The 21,056-nt window shown below is 40.2% G+C and overlaps 1 protein-coding gene and 1 long non-coding RNA gene across 2 annotated transcripts in view; both read right to left on the minus strand.

The window, feature by feature from the left end:
* The window catches only part of TRIO (trio Rho guanine nucleotide exchange factor), a 351,672-nt gene that overhangs the window by 292,959 nt on the left and 37,657 nt on the right, over nucleotides 1-21,056 (minus strand).
* LOC111093863 lies at nucleotides 1,191-18,725 on the minus strand. Its single transcript, XR_005383635.1, has 3 exons — nucleotides 17,077-18,725; nucleotides 16,506-16,632; nucleotides 1,191-1,482 (listed from the first exon to the last, which is right to left on the minus strand). It is a non-coding gene; the product is annotated as an uncharacterized LOC111093863 (long non-coding RNA).

Consider the following 21,056-nt stretch of genomic DNA (forward strand, 5'->3'; position numbering starts at 1 on the left):
GGGCTTTTGTAAACTGCAATTTGTTAAATTTTGATTTCGCTATTTTTTAAAATAGTCACCCATTTTAAGTGAACTGTTCGGTGAGTCTTAGTCAATTGATAGGTGTGCAGTCACCACCACAATCAGTTCTTGAATACTTGTATCACTCCATATTTCATATAAATGGAATCAAACATTATTGATATTTTGTGTTTGGATTGACTTAGCATAATGTTGTTGAGGTTCAACCTTTTTTGTGTTAAATAACAAAACAAATGTCAGAAGTTTTTTCCGTATTGCTGAATCTCACTGTATGGATAGGATCTATCACATCCTGTTGGACTTTTAGACTTTCATTTTTGGCTATCAAGAGTAATGTGGCTGGATATGAAAGCCTGTGCGGGACCATATGTTTTTACTTCTCTTGAGGCAGATATCTAGGAGTGGAAGAGCTGGTTCATACAGGCACATAAATTAAAGAAACTACAAAGTTTTTTCCAAAGTGGCTGCACAATTTAATATTCCTACCAGCAATTCATGAGGGCTCTAGGTCCTCCATAGCTTCATCCACACCTGGTGCATCCACCTTTTCCGTTACAGCATTCTAGTAGGCCAGTGGTCAGGGTGGTTCAAATTTGCACTTTCCTAGTGATTAATGATACTGAACATGTGCCTATGTGTTTATTCGCCCCTCCTCTATCTTCTTTGTTGAAGTATCTATTGAAATCTTGTGCTAATTTTTTTTTATTGGTTGTTTGTCTTCTTGAGCCGTATAAGTTCTTATAATCAGGTCCTTTATGGGATACATGATTTACGTGTATTTTGTCCTGGCCTGTGGCTTGTATTTTCATTTCTTAATGGCATATCTTAAAAGGCAAAATTTGTAATTTGACATTCATCAAATTTTTATTGTGTTGTTCACACTTTTTGTATATTACCTAAGACATCTTTTATTAACCCAAAATCATAAAGATGGTCTCTTATGCTTCCTTCTAGAAGTTTTATAGTTTTACATTTAGTTTTGTGATCTATTTCCGTAATTTGTTCCTTGCTGGAGAAAACCAGTGATAAAACTGTACTGCAAAATAACCCCTTTACAATATATGTAAAATATGATTATATATGCTTCTATGTAATTACACACAAACATACAAACATAAATAGAAAGAGAGAAGTCTAAACGGATATATACCAAAACAGCAGATAGGTACTTCTATTTTAGAGAGCTTTATTTTCTTCTTTTTTGGTGGTACTCAGTAATAACATATAATAAACTGGTTTCAAAATGCTACACTCCAAATCGTAGCCTCCAGACGAGAAGCAGCAGCCGGAGACATCCTGGAGGTTAGGACAGGAGGGAAGGGGGGCCCCTGAGACTCCGGAGAGCCTGAGGGTTAGACAAAGAGTTGATGGAGCTCAGCTTCTGACGATGAGGAACATCTGGAGAGCCTGGCCGCAAGCTCAGTGCACAGAATGCAAAGTACTCAGGGCTGCAGCCAGAATCTGGATGAAGCGAACAACATGTTTAAGTTTTTAGAAAGTGCCTTCTTCTGCAGAGTACATTTTAAAAGGAAAAACTGGTATGTTCTAGAACACCAGGAATTCTCAGATGCTGTGCTTTTAACAACACAGTGTTCAGATAATAAAAATTAATGGGTTACAGAGTGTGGTACACAGTTCCTTGTAAGTTAGATTTAATTACAACTACCACTGAAGTCTCCTATTTTTGCCAGAAGCTTTTATCCTTCTATCCTTGGCCAATGAACTTCAGATACAAGATAGATCTTCATATTGAACCAACTGTAACAAACAGCATATTTAATTGTAAGGTTACTTCAAATGCTGAGGAACTGGGCTCTACTGCTGTGAGCACCTCCAAATGAAACCATTAGCTGCTTCATTATGCTGGTGAATTTCTAATTCTTGTTTCTCTTGTTTCTCACACGTTCTATTTTCCAAAGAATTTCCAATCCACAAAAGAAACAGCAAAGGAGGCATGTGATGGATGTTCAGTCCACTCCACCTACTCAGAGCTCAGACCCCCAAGCAGACACTTCCTGCAGCTGCAGCTTACAAAGGATGCTCTTTGGATTTTTCTGGCAATAGCTGGTAGTTTAAGAGAACAAAATCCTGTACCCTCCTTAATCCACAGGCACTTCCCTTTACACCACAAATACTGACATTTGTCTCTCCTACAGTCATGTGATAATATAGAGAGCAGGAAAAAAAGCTTGGAAATGAACATTTTAAGGACAGGCAAAACCGTGTCCACTATGCTTCTAACAAGCGTGATGAATACTCCTGACGAATGTCATTAATAAGACATACACTGCATTTAGGTGGCATCACAGCTTGATCTAGGCACTACATGATACTAAGTGAATTAATCACTTAGAAATCTGAGTGGGTACTACGATTATCCCCACTGTGGGGTGGGGGAACTGAGGCAGGGTGAGGTGAAATAAGTTGCCACGTCAGGGTCACTACTCTACACACTGCTCCCTGAGAATCACTCGAAGGCTAACCTGCACCCGTTGGCTTACCTCTGCTCTCACACATCCAAAAGGCATTCTGAGGGAAGACAGGGCTCATCACAACAGTCTTCATTCAGACATCCTCTTCCACAAATCTCATTTGAAAGGATGCTCCATTTCTCCAAATCTCTACCTCATTAGACGTGTTTCACTGTCCTTGAGACATTCCCATACAACACGCCACCCTACACTGACCTTATGATGGCCATCTTCATACAGTAGCCCAGAGGCATCAGGACGTTGCTCACGCCTAAGGTGTCAGCAATCATAAAGACAGAGGAAGGGGACACACTGCTGTGCCCCTCAACAGAGAGCAGCTCCTCTTCCTCTTGTGCACCCCACATGCTAGCAAACCAGAACTCCATCCCCGCCCTCCTTCACAATTGGCTCCAAACCACCCAGTGCAGTAAAAAATTAGCCTGGAACCTTCAAAACTAGGATTTTATTGTGTGAGATCAAGACAAAATCTAGTAGTAGCACAATCACAGATGACACTTTTTTGGCTCCAAACAAGACATAAAATTCCAAACAAGCATTTCCTGAGGAATAAAAAGCATAATCAGCTTTTAGAGTCTATAGCTATTGGCAGGTTCTGGTACTTTCACCAAGGTCTAAAAACATTCAAGGCATCCATAAAGACCCTAGAAAAAGAGCTGCAGTTCTTTTACTTAAAGCACCAGATTGATTTCTGAGGCACATCTAATGTAACACTAATGAAATAACAAAAAGGAAAAAATTGACAGTTTTAGTGTACAGTCAACTAGAATGCACTGTCCTCCTTCAACTGTGTTTCCTGTCCTTGTGCTTCCCCAACAGCCAGCAGCCTGCACCCTCCCCACCACCACCAGCGTCAGCCCAGTGCAGAGCTGGCACCTGTGTCCAGGAAGAGCGACGTTCCCTGGCCCAGAGCCCCAGGCACACAGAGGACAGGGCCATGCTGCTCCTGCACCTGGCTCTCTTAGAGAGGGTGGGTCACAACATCCCAACATGACTCATCCACGTTCTTGAGAATTTGGAGAGCCATACCAGATGGTTAACAAAATTTTTAACAAGATTGTTTCTTAGAATTTATTACTTGTTATACTAAGAACATAAAAAGGTAATTTTAATATAAGACCTTGTCCTCATATCGTTCCATTATTAAGTACAAAGCCAGAAATATCTGACCAGGAAACATGTTCTGAAAAATGTCACCTCCGTGAACTGATTCTGAAGAATGCTGTCAGAATTAAGATAACGTCTGCAAAGCTTTTGCAGTCCTTGGAAGGGAAATGTTTCTGGAAATTAAGGATGGAGCTTGTTCTTTTCCTTTTATTTTTATTTTTAACAAAGATCACAAAATGAAGACTTTAGCATGGTTACCTTCTAAGTAATCACCTTGGAAGCTACAGACTTATTCCAACACATGCTACAGAAATGCTGCCAGTGCCCAAAGCCATCTGGAAACCCTTTCTTCAAATTGCCTATTATAGCCTATGGCGCATTCTCTAATGTAGTAAACTGTTATTCTTTCAAAACCTATTAGAATTTGGGAAATACGTAAATTATTCTATGCCAAGTATAGGTGAATAGAGTAAGGAAACTTGGTTACTCTGTTCAAAAAAAAAGTTACAAATGTACTTGGTATATCAGATATCAAATTATTGTGTAATAAACCATCCCAAAACTTAGAGACTCAAAACAATGACTTTTTATTTCTTATGACCCTGTGGGTTGACTAGGTAGTTCCTAAAAATTACAAATAAAATCATTAATAAAAATTATAAAATGACCAGAATGGAAAACATATTCACAACACTAGCCATGGTATTTTAAATTACTTCAGCTTGGTATAGGGCTTTCAAATTGCCTGGAAATGTTGGGCTGGCCATGTGCTACTTTTCACAAGATGATTAACCGGGCTTTTATTTTTGTCTTCTTTTTTCCTGAAAATTTGAGGGCCAGGTAGGTCCTCTGGGTCCAGACCTCCAATCACTTCTGTGTTTTTTCTTTTATTAGTGTAGATCTTGTGATTTGCAGACAATCTATATTTTAAGAAAATGAGCTATTCCGAGTTAACAAATGAACAGGACTAATTCATTAATATTTTCAAGGTAGGGATCCCTTGGCGCAGCGGTTGGGCGCCTGCCTTTGGCCCAGGGCGCGATCCCGGAGACCCGGGATCGAGTCCCACATCGGGCTCCCGGTGCATGGAGCCTGCTTCTCCCTCTGCCTGTGTCTCTGCCTCTCTCTCTCTCTGTGACTATCATAAATAAATAAATAATTAAAAAGAAAAGAAAAGAAAGCTTTAAAAAATATATAGATTTTCAAGGTAAATCTAAGTGAAGCAATGAAAATGGACCTCTCCCTTTCTCCAAGGCATCACCTCAGACCACAGCTCCTCTTACCCTCCAGGAAAAGGTTCTGTTATCAGAGTAGTAATGCTTAATCCTCAAAGATAACAAATAATGCAGCCAAACACAGCAGTCTAAAGACTACAGGACATGACCTGAGCAAAGTATGACACTCAAAATGCAATGTATTTCTTTGTAATCAAATCAGTATTAAAATTCCTATTTGAAAACAGGTTTTAATCTTTAAAAACTGCTACAGCTTAGGTACAGTTTCAACTTTTACTATACTTTTGTGGTGTGGTAAATAGAAGCAAAATCTTAAGTTTCTCTAAAATAAACGGCAGATCAGAAGTAAGTTTTCCTTCTTGATACAGTTATCCCTGAAAGAATACGGATTTTTAAAACATCCTTTAAATGTAGAAAATGAGTTTTCAGCTAACTTTGAAAAAGCCAAACCTCAGTCACTTAACAATAAAGAGGAAAACTTAACTCAGTAAACAGGGGATTTGTTCAGCCGCCTTAACTGAATGTGTAACCTGCCATCAGGAACCACAGCAGAGCAGAAGCTGAGAAGAATGCCCTTAAAGGACCATAGCTTGGGATCCCTGGGTGGCGCAGCGGTTTGGCGCCTGCCTTTGGCCCAGGGCGCGATCCTGGAGACCCGGGATCGAATCCCACATCGGGCTCCCGGTGCATGGAGCCTGCTTCTCCCTCTGCCTATGTCTCTGCCTCTCTCCCTCCCTCTCTCTCTCTCTCTCTCTCTGTGTGTGTGTGTGACTATCATAAATAAATAAAAATTTTTAAAAAAGGACCATAGCTTTATTCCGTGTCCTGAACCCCAAAACCCAGTAGCTTTCAGTCACGGCCTCTGCTGACTGCACTTATGTCTGCCTCCCCCACAACTCCACAGTTGGAAGCTTCTTCGACCTCTACTTGCAGATCCTGTCCACCAAATCCGAGGTCGACCCACGATGCTCAGTCCTCAGACAGGCACTGGGCGCTTACAGTGTGCCATCATGTCTCAGGCCCCAGGAGTCTAGACCTGAAGAATGATGCATACCCCCTGACCGGCATCTGCACCCACAGGGGAGCCGGAAACTAAAACACAGACCGGACACGGCAGGTATTGAATTCAAGTGAGAAGTGCAATGAAAGACTAAGGTCCTGTCAAGCGGTCAGAGAAACCCCTCAGCAAGTGACTCTCAAGCTGAGAGGGCCAAGGGTGGGAAGGAATGCACCAGAGGAGCAGGGTCCTGACCGAGGCAGGAGCGTCCTCGGAACACAGTGAGGAATCGTGAGGGCAGGGACACCTGGCACAATGACACAATACACACTGCCCCTAGGACACCGTATCTGGCTCCCAGAAGACACTATGCCATGGCTACTTCTCCTGCCCTATGGTAGGACGGGGTGGGGACAGAAGCCAGATTTCTGAGTCAATAGCTAGTGGCCGCGGTGCTGCTTTTATGACAGACCCTGCTCTAGTCAGTCAGCGGAGAACTGAGCTCTCACCCCTGGGCAACACTACCTCAGGCGACCTCTCAATCACAGCCATTTACTTTGGGAACCTCAATGCTGGCCCTGTTCTCTCCTTCCAGGAGGTCTGGACTTGACCCCAAGCCCTTCTCTACAACTCCCTGTCTGGACAATAGTACAGCATGACATCTAACTTAAGAAACCAAAACGTAGCAAGGGAAGTGATCGGACCAGAGGTAAAATATGCTTCAAGATGCCAAATGGCAAGAGGTTCTATTCAAGGCCAGCACAGCCCTGGGAGTGAATTGGCCATCACTGCACAAATCTCTGGCTCTCAGATACAGGGAAGGGGGCAGTGGCAGAAATAAAGAGATGGTGATGAGAATAATGCCACAGCCTCAGCAAGCTTCTCAAACATCCTCTCCATAAAGTCCAGCCAATAGAATGACATCAAGAGCAAAAATAATCCTTAGTAGCAATAGCCTCTTCTTAGTGAAAGAAGTTGGAACTTGTTCTACTGTTTGAAGGCAACACATCATTATAATTTTCCAAGAACTAATAGGATTAAACCATTCAACAAAGAATAATATTTTTTGAAAGAAGATAAGATGGCTTTGTGCCTTTCAAAAGACACCATTCAAAGACTATTTAGTAATTCCGCCTTAATAATCTAAAATCTAATTGTATGAATTATTTTAATCATGGGAAATTTATTTAACTAACTTAACTGTTTTTAATGGAACCTAGAAATAATGAATATTTAATACCTCGAGTAATCGTTTCGGAGGGTACTTTTCAAGAAAAGATTTTTCCACAGTTTTTAATAAATTTAAAAAAGTACATGTCTGGGAATGAACTATCTTGCCACTATTCACAAAGACTTGAGTTTGATTGGAAGACTAACCCGTTTGGGCAAACACATCCAAGGCTCTGTGCCACTTAGTCCCACAATGACCCATCTGATTCCAGAGGGGTTCTGAGCTTAGAGGTATTAGCAAAAGTGGGTTTTGGAGTTCAGTCCATAGTAGTCGGCTGTGGGCTTGACTGAGCAAGATGAAGAGGGTCAAGAGGTTCTAAGTACAGAACCTAGTTAGCCTAATGCAAAGGTGTTCTTACGGTACAATATCAAGAGTAGAATCACCCAAGCAATTCAGCTAATCCACACTTGTTACAGTGCCCCAAACTCCCACCATTATAGTTCTATATTAAAGTTGTGCTGTGGCTTCCAGAAGGTCTCAGTGAAATGTTAAATGAGAGTTAACACCTTAAATGAAAGGATTGGAACAAATGACCTTGAAATCTCTTTAAATCTCTAAAACTCTGATTCTATACATACAATTAAGTGCTAGGCAGAGAGTAGGGTCTAAAGGACCAGAAGATCAGGCAAAGATGAATCTAGGCAGCCAGGAGAGGGAAATGGGCATAATAGAGTGTTAGCTAAAAAATCAAGTCAGAATGTATTAACTTTTATGAAATACATGCCATATACAAACATCCATATTTATGGAGATAAAACACTAAAGGTATGTATTTCAAAACTTTAACCATTATCTTAAAATGGCAGGATTGCAGGGATTTTTTTTTTCATTTCTTTTCTAAATTTCCACAATGCATATTGCTGGTAGACCCCCTAGTAGAGACCTAGTAGAGGTCTCTTGCAATTCTATACGTCATGTAAGCAGAGACACGATCTTTGCTCCAAACTATCATTACAAGGGTATTTTTACAGCAAATATATTTGGAAGGGAGAAACAGTGTTTCCTCCAGACCAAAGAGCAGGTTTGCTTATGATCCTGGAAGGCAATGAGTGTCTCTCTTCAGAGCCAAGAACAGCCATGCTTACAATCCAGTACAAAAGACTCAGACACCCTAAACTCAGGGTTCCTCTCCTGTAACACAATCCCTGTGTATACAAGTGTCAGTTGGCCTTCCTTGTGTCACCCTGTGGGAATCAAGTCTTAGAGTACTAGTGCAAAAAAATGCTGATATCATGACAACTAGTACTACCATGAATAATAAACGTCCTTTGTCTCTGACCCAGAAGTTTCACATGTGTCAAACTGTGTCAGACCAATCTTTTAGCTTGCAAGTAGGGTAAAAAAGCTCAGATCCTTCAAAACTCTTGACAAATATTATCCTGTTGTTACCATCTGAGATGCTCAGAATTAGTGAGACAGTTTCTACTGCTTGCAACCAAAAGCCATACAAATGCTTTAAGAATCAGGTCTTTACATGTTCAGGTAGGAAGGAAAGGAGGGAGGGAAGGAAGATGGGAGGAAGGGAAGAAGAAAAGAGAAAGCAAGGAAGGCAGGCAGGGAGTCGAGAGAAGAAAAAAGAAAGGGAGAAGGATCCAGAAGACCCTCACCTCTACAAGATAGCACTAGACAGGGAAAAGGACATTCTCATTTTTACTGCACCCCTGCTGTGTGAAAGGTGCTATGCCTGGAGCTAAGGACAGAGATGGGGACAAGACAGACAGGAAGTATCTCAACACATACATGTGTGTGCCTACCACCACAGTAACTGAATGAACCCAAACAAGGTACTTTGAGAGGGTAGGAGAGTGGAGTCAGAGCAAGTCTGAGTCGGGATAGGGAAGGCATTCTTGACATTCTATAGGTGTCATTTAACAGTGTACAAGGAGACTTTTTCTCCTGGTAGGCCCGTCTTCATCCCAGAGAAATTTTACAAATTTAAATAATCACAAATATACCAGCCCTCCATTCTTTCAATCCAATTATGTTTTTGTAATATACAAAATAACAGTATAATTACAAGATTAGTGCCAAGCAGTAGACTGATAAGCATTTCATGACTATGGTCTAACATGAAGCCAATTCAGAGTCACTTAAAGTTGTTAATCATTAACCACAGCCAAATGGACTTTGATAACCTTTGCATATAAAGTGTTTAGATTACCCAATGAATGACACATGCAAGTTTAAGCTTAAGGCACTTCATATGGTACCCTGCAGCTAGAAGGTGGTTAAAAAATGAAAACAATAATTAGGATTATCTAAAAATACTGGACTCAGCAAGAATGTTTGTTCTCAATTCACTCTCTGTGACTTGGGCAAGTCACTTAACCTCCCAGGCACCAAATGCCTCATGTATCATAAGAAAGGATTATACCTTATAGGTTATCACCTCTTCTAAAGGTAGAAAAATTATTTCAACTCACTAATCCAGCATTTAGTGGCAATGTTCCATTTTACATATAATGTATCCTGAAAAACATGAATGTTCTAAAAAAAAAGGTATAAAATGCACAATAATTTCAGCGACATTCAGAAGTACATGATTTCCAATCATAACTAATTTTTGCTATTAAAAAAGGCCTTTCCCCCCAGTGAAAGTAATATTTACATGCAAAACGGCCATTTTTGGTGAGGAGGAAGAAAATACTGTAATCCCATAACCCAAAGGTAACCATCACTAACATTTAAATAAGGCTCAGAGTTTTTAAAATTTATGTAAACACAAATACATAGATAAATTTAGGTAAAATCCAGTAAATTCCACATCCACACACACCACCACCAACTAAAATAGAATAAACAAAAAAAGGAAGTGCTCAGAAAAACCTAGGGAATGCTCAATGAGTGCTCAGGAGGAGTCAAAACTTGAACAGGCTCCCACTGGCTAACCTGGAAACCATCTGAATGTAAACAATAATGATAATAAGCAATAAAAATAACATAGAATCCATGTGCCTATTCTGAAATAAATAAATAAATATATAAATAAATAAATAGATAAATAAATAAGAGGGCTCTTACAGTAGGATTCCAACTAATAAAAGTAAAATAAGTGAAGGAATTAGAACATTATCATTTGGCAAACACCAGAGTAATATTTTACACAAAAATCATCAAAAGATATAAAATTAATGAGTGAAAGTACAATGAGAAATGAGACGGAGAGATTTATAGTTTCAAAGAACATCCCCACAAGATCCTCATTCGTTACAAAAAGAAACATTATTACTTCTACAAAGAAGATAGTAGGAACCATTCTAAGTGATGACCTGACAGAGCTTGTGCCTCCTGATAAACTGCACAGAAAAGAACAAAGCTTCACTTCCACAGCATTCCCTTTTTTTTTTAAGATTTTTATTTATTTATTTATTCATGATAGACACAGAGAGAGGGTGGAGGGGCAGAGACACAGGGAGAGGGAGAAGCAGGCTCCATGCCGGGAGCCGGACGCGGGACTCGATCCCAGGACTCCAGGATCGCGCCCTGGGCCAAAGGCAGGTGCCAAACCACTGAGCCACCCAGGGATCCCTTCCACAGCATTCCTAGTAGAAATGAATACTGTTCACTAGATGTGACTAACACATCTAGTCATGGGGAAAGAGCACACGAATCCGAATTGAGGAACCTTCAATCAATTAGCTAGAATGAATTAGGCTTGAATCTTTCAGGACTGTCAAGGTCCTGACAGATAAGGAAAAACCAAGCAACTCTTCGAGATTAAAGACTGAGGAGCTATGCAACAAAACTCTTATGTGACCGGGGAATGAACCCTGCACCAGGTAAAGCACTTTACAGAGACAACTGACAAGATGTGCACAAGGTGTGGAAATTAGATAATACACTGCATCAATACAATTTTCCTGATTCTGATCATTGTACTGTGGTATGTAAGAGAATGTCCTTGGTTTTAGGAAATATACACTGAGGTATCTGGAGGTAAAAAAGGCACTGTGTACAACTTAATCACATATGTGTCAGGAAAACAAATTTAGATGATAATAGATATAAAATATAGAAGGAAGGGGACATGAATAACTAGTACAGTAAATATTAATTGAATAAGTAAAGTAAGTGTAGTAAACTAAATAAGTAAAATGAGTAAACTAAGTAAAATAAGTGTAGTAAAATATTAACATTTGGGAAATCTGGGTGAAAGGTGTATGGGATTTTTTGTACAATTTTTCCAACTTTTTTGGATATCTAACATTATTTTTTTTAAGATTTTATTTATTTATTCATTAGAATACACAGAGAGGAGAAAGAGAGAGAGGCAGAGACACAGGCAGAGGGAGAAGCAAGCCCCATGCAGGGAGCCTGACGTGGGACTCGATCCTGGGTCTCCAGGCTCATGCCCTGGGCTGAAGGCGGCGCTAAATCGCTGAGCCACCAGGGCTGCCCTCTAACATTATTTAAATATATTTTCCATACATATGCATATATGCACTTAGTGGTGAAGATCTTTTTGTAAAAAACAGATACATCTCGGGACGCCTGGGTGGCTCAGTGGTCAAGCACCTGCCTTCGGCCCAGAGCGTGGTCCTAGAGTCCCGAGATCAAGTCCCACAATGGGGGACTGCAGGGAGCCTGCTTCTCCCTCTGCATGTGTCTCTGCCTCTCTATCTCTCATGAATAAATAAATAAAATATTAAAAAAAAAAAAAAGATACCTCTCTAAATCATTGTCTGTAGAGGCTATACAGTATTTCCCTGTTGAATATACCAGAAGTTATTTAACACTGCCAACTCTGCCACCGGCAATGCCTAAATATTCCAGCATATGCCCGTGCGTACTGTTTACCACAGCAGAATTCCCAGAATAAAATAAGTCTCTTGAAACAGGGATTTTACTTGAATTTGAATCAAGTTACTATCAAGATATCTAGAGATAGCAGACAACCTAAAAGGTAAGTTAAAAATAAATCAAGTCTTTAAATGTCTCACCCTTACCCACCTGTCCAGCTGTGGGGCACCAATAGAACAATGAAGAAAATGATGATTATAAACCTTTAGATTGCCACCGAGACATCACACATGTGCCTTATTTACTTTACTTCCATTTACAGACCTTAAAGAGAAAACGAAGGGCGCCTAGTTGGCTCAGTCGGTAGAGCACACAATTCTGGATCTCAGGGTTGTGAGTTCAAGCCCCAAGTAAGGCTTAGAGATTACTTTAAAAAACAGAGAGATCTTTTAAAAAGAAGAAAATGAAAGTGAGAGCAGAAAAACAAAGGGAAAATAAACTACCCCCTCCTGCTTATACAGAGACAAGCAAATTGAATGACAGAAACAACAGAAGTCATGTTTATTTATAAAATCACACACATGCCATGAAGTAAAAAAGGCAAGTACTGTTTCAAGGAACTTCAGAGGGAAGGGGTGAAAAGGATAATGTATGCAATAATGCAGGGATGCTCCACACTTGAGTGGACAGAGCCATAGCACCTGAACCTGCAGATGGCTTACTGGGCCTGGGGCAAGCCACAACTGCCCATGGAACAAATGTTCTTGTTTGGTAATACCAAGAAAGCACAGGGAAGGTAAGACAGGCCGGTCAGAGAGGGTGAGGCTCTGGGCATGGAGTCTATACAAGTGCATCAAAGAACACACAGTTGGAGTGTCTGGGTGGCTCAGTCAGTTAAGCGGCCAGCTCTTGATTTTGGCTCCATCCCATGACCGTGGGATAGAGCCCCCGGTCACGCTTCTCGCTTAGCAGGGAGTCTGCTCAGGATTTTTCCTCTCTCTCTCTCTTCCTCTGCCTCCCACCCCCACTCACTTTGTGTGTGTGAACACACACGCGTGCACGTGCTCTCTCTCTCTCAAAAGTCTTTTTATAAAAAGAAGCACCCAGTCAATGGTCACTATGACTTCCCAAGTTCAGCATCCTCCTCTGCGTTACCATTAAGTATTGGTAGTATTGGTGGAGCCTCTAAGAATGTAGGTATAGTCTTATTCCCCAGTTTCACATACATTAGCCACACAGATGTACATGGAAATAATAAAAAAGAAGCCCTTGTCAGATAAGATGCTCTGAAGGCTGAGGTTAGAAAACCTGAAGGTCAATGATGTGCCATCAGTATTACACTTGCCAAGCACATGACTGCCTAACCGGCTACAGAGCATTTTTGAATGACATATAGTAACATCTCTTGTTTTAGACCATGAAAATGAGGTAACAGTGAATGAGTCCATCATCTGAAAATACTGTCTTAAACATGAAAGAGCTAAAGCAGCCTCAGAAGTCCACCACTTTTATAAAAGGAAATGGGTTTTTTTTAATGTTTTCATATTTTCAAAGTATATATAAACAGAAAATCTGGCCAATTTATCATCAGTTAGAAGTAAATTTAAATTCCACTAACCCTCAAATAAGCAGTTAAATTTAGTAATTTATCCTTGCACTTTTTAATCTGTGTATGTGTGCCCACTGTATACTTTATCCTAAAACAAAAATGGAAGCAAATAATACTGTTTTGTTGCTCAGTGAACTTTATAGTGAACTGTGTCATGATTATTACAGTATTTATTTTAATGACTGTATAAAATATTTTTAATCAAAAATGTGCCAATCAATATTAATTCAAAATCGTTATTCCAATAGAAGCTGCACAGAAACGCAACTTACACAAAATCTCCAAGTCTGCACTCTTGTAATTAGAGCAACTACTGACAAAGATTTCTGAGTTATTTCCCAGCATTTCATTCCTATCACCAGTGGAAAACTTTCTAAAATACCCAGAATTCTCCAAATCTCATAAGCTGCTAGGAATGATGACATACATGGCATCTGTCCTTAACCAGGATCACTCTTTCACCTTTGGAATAAACTATGCTTTGCAAACCATTCATACACTGAAAGGGTGTAAAGCAAAGAAGCAATTACCATCTTGTAAAAGCCAAAATCCTCTTCAGATTTCTTAGTGAAAACTGGTACTAAAGCAAGTCTTTCATAAAAAAAAAACACGTGGTGTGACACGAACTTTCTGAGGAAAAGGGAAAGCTGTGTCAAGAACCTCAAGAATTCTCCACTAGTAAATGTCCTTTCCAGACTACAACTTCCCTGACGTGGCTGACTTCTCTAAGTCCTGAGTTTGGTCTACTTCATCAGAATGGACTTCTCTGCTCATTCCATGATTTACTCATTTCTGAGAATATTGTAAATTATACTCTATGTGTTAATGATGAAAATAAGTGGACAATTTGCTAGGCCCATTTTCAAAATGGTGGCAGAAGAATTCCAAGTGCACACCACCGGGCCAGAAAGTGGTTTGTGGACAATTACTTCTAATTTCTAGAAAAGTCATTTTAAAGTCTGTGGATGCCAGTGCAACATACATATTTGCCAATTAGCTCAAATTGGCAATAAAGGATATGACAACTTTAATATATGGACCCTGCCCCATGGGGTTGGACCCAGATGCAGACATGCATGATGAGACTGAGGGTCAACGCAGCATCATGGTCAACACACCATGGAAGCAGCGCTTCCCAGGTCCTGCACCTTTCTTGAGGCAGGGGAGCAGTCCTGCAGAAGCTGGGGTATTCTCTCTGCCACAACCCACCTTTCCAGGAGAGCTGACTGGCCTAGTTCATTATAGATGTGTCAATCTCAGGAAAGGGGCATTGTTACCTAATTCACCAGGGAAATCCTAGAAGCACTTGTGTGGATACAAACTGATTGAATTACTATGCAGTGTTATCTGGCTTTCTTTCTAAAAGCCATAGGTGTCAAATGGAGAGGTGTATATGTAAGTTTGTCCTGAGATACTTCAGAGCAGACCAGGCCAACCATTCACTTTTATTTGAGGAGGATTTTTTAAAATTTAGTCAGTTCTTCCAAGACAGGGGAACTAGGTATTCATAAAAGATCGGAAGTTCCATAAATCATTGCCCCAGGCATCTGGGTGGGTCTTCAAATGAATAAAGAAGGGACAGAGAAGGCAAATTAAAGAAATGTTTACGCTGAAATTTCATGTGCCCGAAACATTTAAACAGACAGGACCTGAGTAAATGCAAATACCCCACCCTACAAAAAGCATGTGTGTCTATAGGAAGGCGCCAAGAATGAAGCTTCAAGGGAGGGATCACCAAGCTCTCCTCTGGCTTGAATCTCCTTTAGGAACAGACATTCTGCACACACTTTTTAAAAATAATCTCTTAAAAACAAAGATATACACCAATTTTTCAAATATTTGTGTAATTGCTGACTTTATTTTTTTCATTTCAGATTGCCTAAACTTGATATTGTGTCTGTCACTAGGCTTCCTTACACAACTGAGTGGGTTTTCCCACTGGCTGGATGGGCCTGCCTAGTGCACTCCCCACTCTTACCAAGTAACCCATCAGGGCCATGTGTTAGCAAAGACCCCTGGAGATAAAGGAAGGAATCTCTTTAAATAGATCATCCTCCCTCTAATTCAAAATTAGCAGCCTATATTAGATCGAACCCGTAACTTTCCTTTTCATAGATTCATTCACTAACTACTATGTAAACTAGCTTCTGTTGACCAAAAAAGGCCAATCGTCTGTGCCAGATATGAACTGCTGAACATAGTCAGAATGGCAGCACCTCAGCTCTCTGCAATCCCAAATGAACTACAGACCTCTTAAAAGCCTAGGATGGCAGAAAAAGCACCAAATACATTCCTGAGAGCATGAAAACGAACAGTACTCACACGTAAGTCTACCCAGTGCCTTGGTCACGTGTCAAGCAAAGACGGGAATTATCCAACATTGTCCAAGATCACATACCTTACTTAGGATAAAAAGGAACTGCTATTCTGGGATTTTTCGGGATTAACCCTTTAGCAGTCCTCTCCAATCCAATTCGACAGAAATACCGGATGCTTGGGAACAGATAAAAATTTCAACTACATTCCACTCGCAGTTGGGCTAGTGATTTTAGTCCAGATTTGATAATAAAGATAACACTGAATATTAGGCGCTTCATTAAACTGTAGGAGAAGTCCCAATCTTTTAGATGATGGTCAAATGTAGACAAAGACTGTAAGTCATAGGCCAATATACTCACTAGAGAATAACTTCACAGAGACACATTTTTACAGTACTACTGCGATAGAGAAAAATACTAAAAATAGAAATAAAAATAATTCAAAAGTAATGTGATTCCATAACTCTCACACCAAACTGGCAATTTGTATGAGTTTTTCAAAGGGAGAAACAGAGCCAATCTTGTAACATCTGTAGTAAAAGCCCAAGACCAACATTAAAGAATTATTCATGGAAAAACATTTTCACTACAATGAGCCAAAGCTCAACTGCTAAAAATACATGTAATGTGCACACAAGTGCATGGGTGTGCTAAAGTATTCATTTCACAGTATTTCAGCTTGAGCTACATCACTGGATTCTCCCCACTCAAACATTCCAGGCTAAAAAGCAACATAGGATTGAATCCACAAGACAGACCTGTTACTGGTGAGGAATTGCAGCAGAAAGGCTGAAAAGCACTGATAGGTGGAGGTGGAGCTAGAAGTAGTTACTGATGGGACAGCCTCCTTCCTCTTCTTCACAAACTCTATTTATGGGCTATCAGCTACAGTGCAGCGGAAAAGGATAAAAATGAAGGCAGAAAGAGCATTCAAAAATAGGAAACACCTTTCAAAACATTATAGTCTGAGTAAGGAATGGAAAATAAATAAATCATATTAACTTATATCTACTGAATTGTTTAATTGAAAAGTTCCAGCTGAGCAGGGGCACCTGGGTGACTCAGTCGGTGAAGCCTCCAAATCTCAATTTCAGCTCAGATCATGATCTCGGGATCATGAGGTCAAGCCCTAATATGGGGTTCCATGCTGAGTTCCTAATATGGGCCTGCTTGAGATCCTCTCCCCCTCTGCCCCTACCCTCACACAGGTGCTCTCTCTCACACACACACATACAAATTTTAAAATATATATTTAAAGTTTTGGCTGAGCAGTTATGAGCAGGGACCAGGAACTAGGTTCAAATCACCCCACCCTTAACCAATTCTCACCTTGGGGTTCTTAATGACTCTGTGCCTCAGTTTCCTCATCTGTGGAGTGAGAATAATAGTACACTTATTAAATAAGTGATAGAGACAAGGAGAACAGCAGGTAGCACAACATCCTTGGCCATGAAGGTTAAGCTGGTACCCTGATGGCTCTAAAACGACCAGAAACTGCATCACAAAGATTTACTAAACACCAACAAGTGCACACTTTGTCCTCTTAACAAAAATGTTTTTTAAACTTTTTATTTTGGATCAGCTAGCAGAAGCCAGGAATAAAGCATTTTTTAAGTAAAATTTGTATTTACATCTCAGAAATTATAGTCCATCCTGATGTTTCAGTCTAACTTCTCAGCTGGTGAGGAGAAAAGTGAGGCTATAATTATGAAAAAAGCAAAGATGGATTCAAGCTTCCCAGCACCAAACTAAAAGGACGGGGTCTGCTCCCAGCCCAACCAGGATCCCGCTCAGCAGCAGAATAAAAATTTCAATGACAAAATGCACTTATCCCCATAAGAAAGGCAATGCCTCTTTTTACTATTTTAATTATTCCTCCCTCCTCCCCTTCCCCTATGTCTCTTTCTCTCATTGTTTCACAAGAAAATACATCATTTTAATAATCAGGAAACCCCACAAAATGTAACACATTTCTAAATAACAATAATTCCTTGAAGTATTCCTTATAAAGCATTCATATCCCCTTTTACTCAATCGGAATTCTATGTGGAATCTATTTTAAATAAAAATTCAAATGCAAATCCTGATGCCCATTTTTTTCTTCATAAATTCAAAAATTCTAACAACGAAAGAAACACAATTTGCTTGGATTAAATAGCATTGACTGTGCTATATACACTCTTGGGTACAATGTTTTTAAAAACAGATTCAAAGGTACACCACAACCAAGAGCCAGTTACATGCCAGATATAGTGCCAAGGACTGCAGGCAATAAAAGTGAATTAAACAAAGTTCATGACACAAATATTTACAATCTCACAGTAACACAGCAAGAATGGCAATTCTCTTTGCACCTAGGGCCTCAACCACCAACAAAAACCACCTGGTAACTTTTACTTTTTCTTAAAACTCCTTCCTGCTCCTACTAATTGTTGGACAGCATGTCTGCAGTCCTTGCTAAATACTATACACTGCATTTTGAAATGGTGGGGTAGAAACAGGGGTATAATACATTCCGGGACTTACCAACTTCTTGTATTTTGACATTGTAATTAGACACATAAGAAAGACCAAAACTGGCATCCCATAAAATACTATGGAGTTCCCATTCATCAAGTTAGGTTGCTCTGGCCAAGTAACTTTCATCTCATGACTTCCCCACATCTTGGTAGACATCTTGCTACTACCAAGCACTCATGCTCCAATTTGCTCAAATATTATTAAACATTCATATACAACTTTAACCATAGATTTTACCCAGCATGAAAGCAGTATTGGCTCACACTGGCATAACAAAGCTGGGAGTCTCTAGGTCCAAGAGTCTCAGACAGCAGACGCTGGTTACTGACATACAGATGATAGGCCACCACTTTATAACTAAATGCAAGTAAACCCAAGTGCCTCCGTCCAGGTGAGGGTGACCCTGCCCGCTACACGGCAATACAGAGAACCACCAACCAGAATGTTCCACCAGGACACCAAGGATACAACCTTTTACTTCAATTTCAAAGGAGTCCAAATTTAGACTGTGCTCTGGAACAACATGAAAAACTTATCTTGAAGCATGTTTTTAGAGTTCTCTAATATCCACTGGATGACTCACCATTATGTATCATAGAGGCCAGGTACTTTTATTTCTAAAAAAGGAATATGTTTGAGTGTTGAGGGGGCCAGCCTGGTGCTCTAAAGCTTGGTGACTAGGCAAGAAAAACAAGAGAGAAGCTGGTTCATCTCCAGCTCAGGAAAAGTGATTTTTAAGGACCAAAGGCGTATTTAAAATGTCACACTTAACTCAAGTTTGCAATTTATTTTCCAGCATAGTCTCATGAATCTAGTCAACATTTAAACCCTACTCAGTAGTGCTAATTGGTTCTACCTCTTAAAAATCTGTTTAACAAGCTATTCAACACTCCCTGGTCCCAAGCTGCCTAAAAAAATATTTTGAAAGCATTTACTAGGGCACAACTAGGAATCAGTTTTTCCAGCAGTTCTTCCCAGGCTGAAATACCCTGAACAGCAAAACAGTCTCCTCTGATTGAAAGAAGAAAAAATTCACACTCCCCATGTCTACCACCTAATAAGGGGTCTATTCATCAGTGAAGGTTACAGAAGTTTCAAGGAATCACCAAGGAAGTAACCGTTGTCTAACTTTATAAATGACAGAAATGAACCCATTTGTAAGAGGAACAAGACAGATCTGCATGTTGCAGTCAGATTATCTACAGATGTATACTCAAGACTATGAAATTATTCCCCAACTATCCATAATTTCGTTTAATCCTGTCAAAGCATTCCAAATACAATATGTCAAATATAAGTGAAACACCAATGTACCCTTCACTAACTCAAATCACCAGTAGGAAAAAAACAATTTAAAGAACTATGAACAGGGCAGCCCTGAGCAATGTGGCTCAGCGGTTTAGCGCCGCCTTCGGCCCAGGACGTGATCCTGGGGACCTGGGATCAAGTCCCATGTCGGGCTCCCTGCACAGAGCCTGCTTCTCCCTCTGCCTGTCTCTCTCTCCCTCTCTCTCTCTCTGTCTCTCATGAATAAATAAATAAAATCTTAAAAAAAAAAAAAGAACTATGAACAATCCTTATAAGCCATCAAATAAACACTGGAGACAATTATATCTCCTGTTAAAAATTCTATTACTAGCCATAAAGTGCTTAATATACATTCATAATTTTAGACAAGGCAACATAAAATGTTAGTGATATTAAAAGCAAGGATTAAAAACTTACCTGGCAAAAGTTAAGGCTACATCTTATTTGCAACTGGCCATAAGAAAATGCTTCATTTAAATTTGTTATGAAAATAACATGTCATGAATTAGCAAATTCAGGCAAGTTTACTTCTAATGAAATCATCTTTCAAATATTTTTTAAAATTTCCCCATAATAAATTAAATAAAAATAAATAAATAAATAAAATTTCCCCATGGAGCTTAGAGGTCACCTTCCCATCAGTTTGGTCCTTCCCCCCATGTTCTCCCAATCATTATTTCCATGTATCTCTTAGCACCTCTTCACCCTTTCCTAGGCGCTTCAGAACAGTAATACCAAATCCTTTCGGCTCCTCAGTCTGGAGGCTGTCTCTGCAGCCATGAGCTCAGCAGGCAAGTAGGCATGGGGGCAGGTGCATGTGTCAGGGGGTATGCACAGGGGCAGGTGTGCAAGGGAGTCAGGAGCAGCAAGTACACACAGGAGGGGGCCGGCACACACGAGGGCAGGTGCACATGCAAGGCAAGTATGCACCTGGACAGGTGCACATGAGGGGGACGTAAGGCACAGGGTGGAAGGCAGGTGCCCATGGAAGGCAGGTAGCACAGAGCCAGGTGTGCACAGTACTCCACCAGGGTGTGGTGGCCCATCTGGGCCGATGAGCTTGCTCAGAGCCCAGCACACCTGTTCTCACTGCATGTTTAGTAATTTTATACTGACCATGTCTTTCAGTTGTTCACAAGAGCTGGTCCGCCAAGAACAGAACATCTATCCCACTTAGGACTTGGAAGGGCGTGCACTGTCAATGTTTTTATGTAATTATTTTTCAGTTGATGTCATTAGTCTTCAGGATTCAATTTGGAAGGAAACAACAGGATCAAGCTCTCCCATAATCCTCCATAACTTTGTTTTGCTTTGGCTTAAAGTTTGAGAACACTCATTATTATTAGTCCTTTTAGGGGGAAGGACAGAGAGAAAAGATGGATAAGATGGCAGAGAGAGGAGAGCCCTTATTTTATGGGGAAAAGGCGGGAAGATCCATGTGCTCTGAATGCAGTCTCTCAAAATGACTACCATGCCCCTTT

Source organism: Canis lupus, chromosome 34 (assembly GCF_011100685.1).
Source record: "Canis lupus familiaris isolate Mischka breed German Shepherd chromosome 34, alternate assembly UU_Cfam_GSD_1.0, whole genome shotgun sequence".
In the NCBI taxonomy this organism is placed as follows: Eukaryota; Metazoa; Chordata; class Mammalia; order Carnivora; family Canidae; genus Canis; species Canis lupus.